This window comes from Archocentrus centrarchus, chromosome 3, assembly GCF_007364275.1.
Source record: "Archocentrus centrarchus isolate MPI-CPG fArcCen1 chromosome 3, fArcCen1, whole genome shotgun sequence".
Taxonomy (NCBI): Eukaryota; Metazoa; Chordata; class Actinopteri; order Cichliformes; family Cichlidae; genus Archocentrus; species Archocentrus centrarchus.
In genome coordinates, this window is record NC_044348.1 from 10834230 (window position 1) to 10844481 (window position 10252).

The 10252-nt window shown below is 40.8% G+C and overlaps 1 pseudogene; it reads left to right on the plus strand.

Annotated features, from left to right (window-relative positions):
• The first annotated feature begins 8521 nt into the window (after positions 1–8521).
• On the plus strand, positions 8522–8640 carry LOC115778402 (uncharacterized; annotated as a pseudogene).
• The last annotated feature ends 1612 nt before the right edge of the window (positions 8641–10252 follow it).

Genomic DNA, 10252 nt, shown 5'->3' on the forward strand with positions numbered 1-10252 from the left:
GTCTACAACAGAATGACTGAAAAAGAAAAGAATCAAGGTGCTGTAACGATCCAAAGTTCAGACCTCAACCGAACTGAAATGCTGCAGTGAGACTTTAAGAGAGCTGTGTAAAAACGAATGCCTGTAAACCTCAACCTCAGAGACTGATAAAATCATACTTCCTGTTATTGCATTCTGTGCATTTGGAATCCTAAATTTTCTCAATCAAATTCACACCTGTCTCAAATCTTGTGAAGAGTATGTGTGAGCTTAAAAACATCCTAAAACAAATAACTCAAAAGTCCCACATAAACTGAGCAGAGACAGAACTGAGAAGTGATGGGATACAGAGATCTGCTGACCAGTTAACCCACCATCTGACAAGGTCTGCTTGCTGTAGCCTGCCAGCTGGTGAATACCTTCAGCATCACAAACAGCACAAATGGTCCCCATCTGGAGCAGAGCCAGAGACAAACATCTCCCCAGTGATGCAGTCAGCCACTTGGGAGAGCAAAGCAGGTGCCTGCCAAGCTCCAGCAATGGCCTTGATTTAGCTTTAGCTGGTTGTAGCATGCTTTCACTGAGCGGTTTAAAATCAGAGGTCTTTTTTTTTTTTTTTTTATAGTTCTCTGCAAGAATGTAAGAGCAATAGCCGGCTACCTCAGTGTCAGGTTATTGTAAAATGTATGCTTCAGTAGAGAATTCATTTAGATTTTTTTCCCCTTTTTCTTCTCAATTCCACCGAGAACTGCATCTATCTTTGTGATATAGACTTTTTTTTGTTAAGGTTCTCGCTTTTTAGTTTTGATCTTGGGGATGTGTGTGGGCGTTCTTCTCTATATTAACAGACAATGTGTCATGATGGTAGTACAGATAATTAATGTGCTACAAACATGAAACTGATTCTGATTCTTAAAATAGATGTAACCAACATGTTTTTTTTTTTTTTTGACTGGATTCTTAATGAATTCATCTTCAGTTGATACATTAACACGCAAAAGCAAATCAGAAATAATCAGAACTTAATGAACTTATTAGGCATTAATTAACTTGTAAGGTAGGTCAGCCTAAACAAGGCGTTATCACACTCTTCGAGCCTTTTGACAACACTCAACAGTCCCCAGGTCTGAACAAATGGATCCAACATCAAAACTAATGCCTAAACCAGTGGTGGTGTGTATAATGTATTAGTGTGTGAGTGAACCTCTCACAATCTTCTTAGGTGGCCTGCAGTTTTTCACTGTGCAGGTGAATATATCGACAAGAAAATTCCCCATCAGTGCTTTGCAAAGAATTTGATCTATAGAGCAGAATATCATGAAGGCCATCATTAGGATCAAGATTAAGAATTTAAGGACCAAAGAAATGTAAGTATGAGAGAAGACTGGAAACTAATGCTGAATACCTGTGACTTTGTGGCTGTCAGGTGGCACTGTGTGGGGGGGGGGGGGGGAACATACATTCTGTAATGAAAGCACTGCAAGGGCTCAACGTACTTTTTGAAAACCATAAAATTAAATCCAGAAATGCTGCTTCTTTCTCTGAGCCTGAGCTTGTTTCTGATACACTGAGGAGACGCAATAACACGTCCTGTGGTCTGGTCAGTCAAAATTTTAGCTTGTGTTTGTAAATCAATTATTCAATTATTGAGGACATCCAAGTGTTCCTTTGGGAGTGACGGTGGTTACTGGAAAAGGTGTGACATCAAAACTGATGCTTAATGGAAGATCTTGTATATTTTGGCAAGATAATACCAGCAGCATGGCTCCGTAGTGAGCGAAGTCATTTACAGCAGTTAGTTTCTTTCAGTTGTAGGGTTCTATGGGGGTTTTGAAGATTTGCTGTTTTTGTGTCCATTTTAAACTGTGTCCAGTTTTTTTTTTGGTGGAAACTATAATTATGATGATCCCAAAATGTTTCCAGCTTTGAATTTCTGCAGTTCAAAATATAATTATGAAATTATGGAAAAGGAAACTGTGGAAGTCAAAAGAAGATCTGAAATAGAGGCAAAGTAAACCTCCCATATGACTGCACACGGGAGCTTCAGGAAGGTTGAACTGACACGAGAGGGGCTTCTGCAACATTCAGCTGTGCAAAATTGATGTATGGTCCACATGGGATACTCATCAGCAGGAAACCTTGCCTTTGGCATCAAGAAAAAAGTCAAAAACTAAAGTGCGCAGAGCAACATCTGGGGAAGCAGTCGTTTTGGAAAGCAGTGCTGTGGACAGATGAAGTTAAAATTGAGCCATTTGTCTACAGTCAGCAAAGGTATGTTTGGAGGGAAAAAAAACCCACAAGAGCAGCATTTGCTGAAAGGACACCTTGACTCTTAATCATGGAGGTTGAAACATTCTGCTTTTGAGCTGTGCAGCAGCCAGTGGAAGAGGAAACAATGGACCTAATAACAAATTGAGGATGCAAATGTCACGGACTAAGTTAAGTAACTGAAACTGAAAACAGACCGGCTTTTACAGCAGAACGAGAAAACAAAGCAGACCTCAAAGACATGCAGTCCCCTGAAATTAACATTATTGAAAATCTGTGGGTAGATATTAAACATGCTGTGCATGCAAGACAGCATAAAAAATGTGCCAGAACTTGATCTGCAGGGAAGTGTGAGAGAGAACAATGAAACGATCTGCCAAAAAAAAAAAAAAAAAAAAGACAATTCCAGGATTTTGCACTCAGTTACTGTCTACATTCTAACGTATCTGTTTTAATGCAGACATTTTACATGTCTGCTGCAGGGACTACAACATTATGGAATGTATCCAGTGGTATTTTTCATCCCAATCTGTATGTTTATCAGTTAAGAAATGTGTTTCTAATTACTTACTCTTGCTTCCAAGAGCTAAAAACTGATTATATGATGTCACAACATCTGCGCAGCTCTGTTCCTTTGAACAAAAAAAACAGGAAAATGACCAGCTAATCTCACACAGCCGCTGCAAACTGAGAGGAGAAGGAGCGCATAAAGAGGGTAGGATTTTGTTATGTTGAGGGGTCTTCATTACTCATAGGCCTGCGTTCCATCCATGGGGTTTATCTATGGGCCTTATAAAATGGAGCAAAACATATTGTGTAGCAGATTGCAATCTGGGCTTCTTTGATCAGAGATGAAGTTAAAAATGTGTCTGAGGATTTCTAGAGGAGGGGGAAGTGGATCAACAGATTTGTCACTCTTTCTTTTCTTTAAGAGTTAAATGCCAAAAACTCTGCTGTATTTATATCTGCCTTTACACATCTACTGTGGAATGTCCTAAAGCAAAAAAGGCTTTCTATTTTCAGGTTAGTGGGCAGAATCGTGCTGTAATCTACTGTTGATGGCGTCCTGCCTAACCTCCTTTGCAAAAATAGGTTAGAAAGGAGGTAGCCATCCATCACAGCGTACAAGAAAATATGTTAAAGTGCTATTAGCTTCCAAAGCCAAATGTGTCCTGGTTGAAATGACATCATTGCTGCTCGAGAAACTGTGATGTTCTTCCACCTTGTTGACATATATTAAGCAGATGTAGCTAGCCAGCATGTTTCGGCCTTTTGTCGAGGTCTGCACAGAAAGTGTTCAGCTGCACATTCAGGCTGCTTATACTGTGTAAAGGTACAGCAAATAGATCTGAAGATGCTTTCGGCTGCAGTTGCATGAATGAGATGTGAGTTGTTACCAAGCCTTTTTTACAGTGCTATTGATTAACATTAAAGTGTATTGTCTCTCTTCAGATATGTGACAGAGGACCGACATTGAATTGGGTGTTTTAGAGCAATTATGTGCTGGACTGGGGATTTTTTTCTTAATTTTTCTCCCTCAGAACCTGTTTATCTGGTAATCCCAGCACATTGTTTGAATCTTTCTTATTGATAGTGTCGTCTGTCTCTCTCTAGGTTCGGATTGTAAAGGAAAAAGAATCCTTGAGCTGTTCCCAAAACTTTAAACAAATTGACGCTCAAATTGAAGATGGGTTTTGTATCTTTAGCATTTTGCTTTCTCTTTCCTTTTTCTCTTCTGATCTGTGAGGCTGCATCAGAGCGCATGACTTTGTGGCAGAACCTGATTAATCATGGGACAGCTCAAGCCAAGTCACCTTGTTGCTTGGCTCAGATCCAGGAGGAGACAGTTATGGTGGTAAACCAACGTGCTAATGGTGTCAGCTGGGGGCAAGTCGGGATCTCGCTGTTCTTTACAGTTTATTGATCAAACCAGACTTGCCTTTTGACGACAGGCTCGTGTTTGTGCTAAGCGCTGGTTGTCGTTAAAAAGCTTAAATCGGCAATAAAAGTATTCCCGCCTTCCTTATTATTTCTCCTTCATTTCTGTCTACCTGCGCTTCTTGCAGCTCTGTGTTGCCCTCTCTTTTCTTTTCTGGGGCTACCTCCATCTGTCTCTGCAGGTGTGGTTTTCTGTTTCTTGTCTGCTTTTCTTTGATCACCGTTGCATTACACCAGCGTAATTTTTTTTTCCTTGCCCTCTTTCAGTTCTTTGTTGTTGTGTCTCGCAGAGATGTTTGTTGATGTTTTTGTTGTTAAAAACATGAAAGATGGAAAATTCATTCCTCGCCGCTTTTCAAACAAATAACATATTTGGCAATCATGCAAAATAACCCACCAGTTATTGAACACCTCGCTATCTGTCCCAATGCACTGATTTATTCCCTCTTCAAACGGCTGAATGGTATCCTGCAGTCTGAACGTTCTGCATGTTCATTCATCTGCAGTCAAAACAAATTAGTAAGGTTTGGTTCAGTGTTGTTGTTGTCAGGAGCGGCTGATCTTTATGGATCATTTCTTGGTGGTTTAATAAGTTTGGCTCACAAGAGTGGAGGAAAGCTATAATGTTAGTCAGAACATGCAGAATTACGGCTGCTACGTGTTGACACAACAAACAGATTAAAGATGAGAAAAAAGCTGTGTCGTGAAACTGCATTACAACTGAGAGCTCAACAGCTCGGCGGCTCAACCGGGCGCTCCCTTTAGTTTAGATGTCAAATGGTATAAAAAATAATGCACCGTCAATTTACACGAACTGTAAATTACTTTCATTTGTCAAATGTGACTTATTTTCTTTCTTTTTTTCAGTTCAAAAGTGTGCGGAGGTCCAAGAGGAAAAACTGGTTTGTTTATGGGTTCGTCTGTTTTTTGCAGCACAGCAAAATCCCCAAGGGCTGTGGCACCGAGCAGAGTGACAACTGTAAAAACACAGAGTACAGTTGTGCTTTGTTGGCGGCAACAGCAGTGCGCACATCTGGCTTTGATCACCATGGTGATGGTGGTGCGGGGAGTGACAGGGCATGCAGAGCGACAGAGACTCTCGGGGGAATCATTATCCTGTTTAGTAAGCCTAATGAGAGAAAAGGTGTTGCACCTCAGCTAACTGCTGTCCTTGTTTGAAACAGAGACACACACACACACACAAGCAAAATTAGACAGTGTATATCACAGATGTAAATAAACTCCCTATTCTATAAGCCTAACAGTACAAACAAAGACATATAATTACAGCGCTGCTGCACTTTCCACAAATTAACACACTGTTAACACTCAACAAAACATGGAAAAAGTTGCAAGACTGTGTGAAAAACAGTGCCCCTAAATGTAGTCTGCTGTTGTTTACCAAAGTTTTTTGTTTTTTTTTTTCATTTAAGTGTGTCACAACAGTAGCAAAGGCGAATAATTGCTTAAAATAAATCTAGGAAAAGAACAGATAAAGCGGCGAGGGAACTTGTGAGGAACTGAAAGAATGCCGTTTGATTGGAAGTCACAGAAACGTCCTGTTGTATTAACCTTTTATTCAAGGCATTCGTCTTGGAGATTAATTAGAGATTTTTTTGGTAAAATGTAAATTGTGCTAATACTTACCAAAAGCACTGGATATTTTAAAAAGGTCAAGTTGCCTGTTTTCGACCATGTATCCACACATTAATCCTAATGAACAGTACAGAATAGCTCCCTGCATTTTTGTTGACTTGATGCCATAGGCAGACATTTCAATTAAGTGGCAAACAGAAAGACAGCAGTACTAGGGCACTAAAACATCCTCAAACCTTAGGGCTTGGATTAATTTAAATGTATATTCCAACAACTCAATGACAAGGAGAGCCTGTATGTTAACTACCTTGGTAATGGAAACAACGCAATCCTGGGTAGACAAACTCGAAGCTGTGAGACATTCATCTTCAAGACACGAACATTACAAACCTCCAGAGAGAGTACACACATGAGCATGATGGATATCTTCAACAAAAACAGGATTACACACACTGTCTTCTTTTTTACAATGACTTCTCAGCCACGAGCATCTGAATCAAGCCCATCTCTCTGTGTGTATAGTCTATATACACTCATTGGCCACGTTGTTGGGTATACCTGTTTCAGTTGCTTGTTAATGCACATATCTAATTAGCCAATCACAGGGCAGTATTTGGGCACGATGACCTGCTGGAGTGACTTTGAACATGACTTAGTTGTTGGTGCCTGATGGGCTGGTCTGAGTGTTTCAGAAACTCCTGATGTGCTTTTCTACACATCACCATACCCCTCTGTCAGTATCCAGCAAACCTCCAGGGGTTACAAACAGTAGCTAGAAAAAGACACAATATCCAGTGAGTGGCAGTTCTCTGGGTGAAAATGATTTGTTGATGCCAGACATCAGAGGAGAAGGAGGAGGTCAGACTATGAGCTGAAAAGAAGACAACAGTAACTCAAATAACCACCTCTTACAACCAAGGTATGCAGAAGCGCATCACTGAACACATGTCAAATCTTGAAGCAGATGGGTTAACAGCAGCAGAAGACCACACCGGGTGCCACTCCTGTTATATAAGAATTGGAAACTGAGGCTAAATTTGCATGGGCTCACCAAAATTGGACAACAGAAAATTGGAAAAACATTGCCTGTTTTAAAGACTCAATTTCTGCTGTGATATTTGGATAGTAGAGTCAGACATAAACAACGTGAAAGCATGGCTCCCATCCTGCATTATATCAACAGTTCAGGCTGCTGTTGGTGGTGTAATGGTGTGGGGGATATTTGTACCAACTGCAACTGCATCCACAGTGTATCCATCTTTTGATGGCTGCTTTCAGTAGGATAGTGTGCTGTGTCACCAAACTCAAATCATCTCAAACTGGTTTCATGACCATGATAGTGAGCTCACTGTACTCAAATGTCCTCCAGCTCCATGGAGATTCACATCATTGATCTGAAGCAACTGTGTGATGCTATCATGTCAATATGGACCAAAATCTCTAAATGTTTCCAGCACCTTTTTGAATCTATGCCATGAAGAACTAAGGCAGTTCTGAAGGCAAAAGGATGTCCAACCCAGTACTAGCATGCTACCTAACAAAGTGTCTGGTGAGTCCTTGTATCTATTTATATACTGCATTTTGGAAAGGGTCGGAAAGGGGGAGCTGACCTGTTCCTGTGTTTTGCCTCTAGCTTCTGTGTCATCTTGGCAGTGGTATTGGTATGCCACAAGACTGAAGCTTCATCCTCAAACAGGGCAGCCTCTCATTAGTGTGCCAAGGAAAAGTAATGGCTTCAGGGAGGGAAGCCAGCTTTGCTGTCACAAACACATTCGTCAGGAGTGTACAGGTATCTGGAAACATGAGACTGTCACATCAAGACAGCCCGACCATCACAAATCTGATTCCTCATTATCATTCATCTGGTACGTAGTTGAAGGTCATTAATCCAATTTTCATCAATATGTCACGCTGGCTTGAAACAGGTAGCCACGCAGGAGTGAGTGCCGCATAAATTATACAAACTTAAAACTGAAAGGCAACGCATGATCATAACAATCAATAAGTAAATAATTAGATTCTGATTCAGCAAAAATGGTCACAATCAGTGGCATATTTAATATTTTAACAATGTTTCTGTGGTGCTGCTCTCTAAAATAGATTTTTCAAAGCTGTTAAATCTTTTTGTACTGAAAGCCGTCCTTGTACCTGACATCTTTGTCTTCTTTGTGAAGCTTTATTTCTTTTCCCACCACAGCCTTGAAACTGCATTTCAAAATCTCAGTCAGAGCTTAATGTCAGAGTCCATTGTTCATGCACAATATTTCTATTCTTTGAAAAGGTGCCTGGTGCTGTGAATTTTAAATATTTAATTATATAATATTTATATATAACAGAAATGTTTATGTTATATTAAATTAAATTTTAACTGTACCCCATAACTACTGCAGCCAGCCGGTATGCTTCTACTGCTGTTTGTGTAAAAAATACATTTTATTATATTATTTGTATTATATTATTATAACACATTTGAATAATAACAGTGCTTAGCAATAAATCAGGAAATAATGAAACCGATACAGTCAAATATTTTGTGGTATTTTATGGGTTTTTTGACCCCCAAATTACCTTAAAAACTCTGGCTACCTTTCATCTGTGGTACCCAGATACCAAATGATCCTTCTTATCTTGAGTCTGAAGGTGCAGACCCAAATTTAAATGTCTCTCCATGGCGCACAAAGATCTATGCGTTCTCTTCTCCTCCATTTTTGGCATTTGTGAAAAAATGGGTCCATCTTAGGCTTACGGCCATACCACTCTAAACACACCTGGTCTTACTTGATCTCAGAAGCTAAGCAGGGTCAGGCCTGGTTAGTACTTTGATGGGAGACTGCCTGGGAATATCAGGTGCTGTAAGCTTGGTGTGACTGTAGCTCATGAGGTAGAGGATGTCACCTGCTAATTGGAAGGTTGGCAGTTCAATCCCTGGCTGCTCCAGTCTGCATGCCAAAGTATCTTTGGGCAAGATACTGAACCCTCAGAGGCAACCATCGGAGAATGAATGTGTGAGAATGTTAGATAGAAAGCACTCAAGTGTAGAAAGAAGTGCTTGTATCAATGGGTGAATGAAGCATTATATAAAGTGCTTTGAGATTTCAAAGTAGAGTAGGAAAGCGCTATACAAAAACCAGTCCATTTACCATTTTAGGAGCTCAGTGAATTCCATTGTGGTCCCAAGATAGAATGCCACCTGTGCAACAAGTCCAGTCATGAAATTTCCTCATTGCTAAATATTCCACAGTCAACTGTAAGTGGTATTGCAGCAAAGTGGAAGCGAATGACAGAAACTCAGCTACAACGTGGTAGGCCACGTAAACTGAAAGGGTGGGGTCAGCAGATGCTGAGGTGGGTAGTGTGCACAGGAACTTTCTGCAGAGTCAATCACTACAGACCTCCAAGCTTCAAGTAGCTTTCAGATTAGCTCAAGAACAGTGCGTGGAGAGCTTCATGGAATGGGTTTCCATGGCTGAACAGCTGCATCCAGGCCTTGCGTCACCAAGCACAATGCCAAGCGTCGGATGCAGTGGTCTAAAGCTGAACTTGCTGCTTAGTATCAGTTCATAACAGGTAAAAGGAAGCAGAGTGTGTTTACTTGTCGTGTTGCTCATAATCGCTGTCTGTGTACAGTATACCTTGTACTGCACACAAATGTTGCAGTAGTTTTGTTTGGACTGTAAAATATGTTCGCAGCACAAGAAATAAAGTTTGCAAAAGGGAAGCCCTTCAGCTTCCATTTCCAGACGAGGAACCGCCCACAGCTCACAAAGCAGTGGAAATGCAGTGGAAACATGACTGGCCTTTGGGATGAATTAGAGCAGAGACTGTGAGCCAGGCCTTCTCGTCCAACATCAGCGTCTGACCTCACAAATACAATTCTGGCAGAATGGTCAAAAATTCCCATAAACACATTCCTAAACCTTGTGGAAAGCCTTCCCAGAAGAGCTGAAGCTGTTATAGTGGCAAAGGGTGGGCCAACATCATATTAAATCCTATGGATTAAGTTCATATGCGTTTGAAGGCCAACAAGCAGTACAGTGTATGTGGCCGGCTTCTAGCCACATACATAAAATGTGATCATTTGGACAGGAGATGACTTTCCCAGCCATTCAAATTTGATGGGGAGCATGGCGGCTTCCACAAACTGGCATCCGCTTCTATGTAATTTTAATGGATTAATTATAAGTTTATGAGAGTGTGTCACTTTGTTGGAAATCGCACCCATACAAATCTATGTATGGGTGCGATATCTTATAACCTCCAAATATTACCGACTGTAATCCAGCAAGAGGTTGGACACCAGGCTGCCACAACAAGAGCTGTGGGAAACTGCCCACAACCTGAGCAACCGTCTCAGCTCAGTTTTCTTGCTCCAGACCACTGTGACAGTATCTTAAAATTACATCCCTGACATTAACTTCGTGCTCGCTCATACACCTGTTGTGTGGTGAGACCCTTTTAACAGACTTTCTTT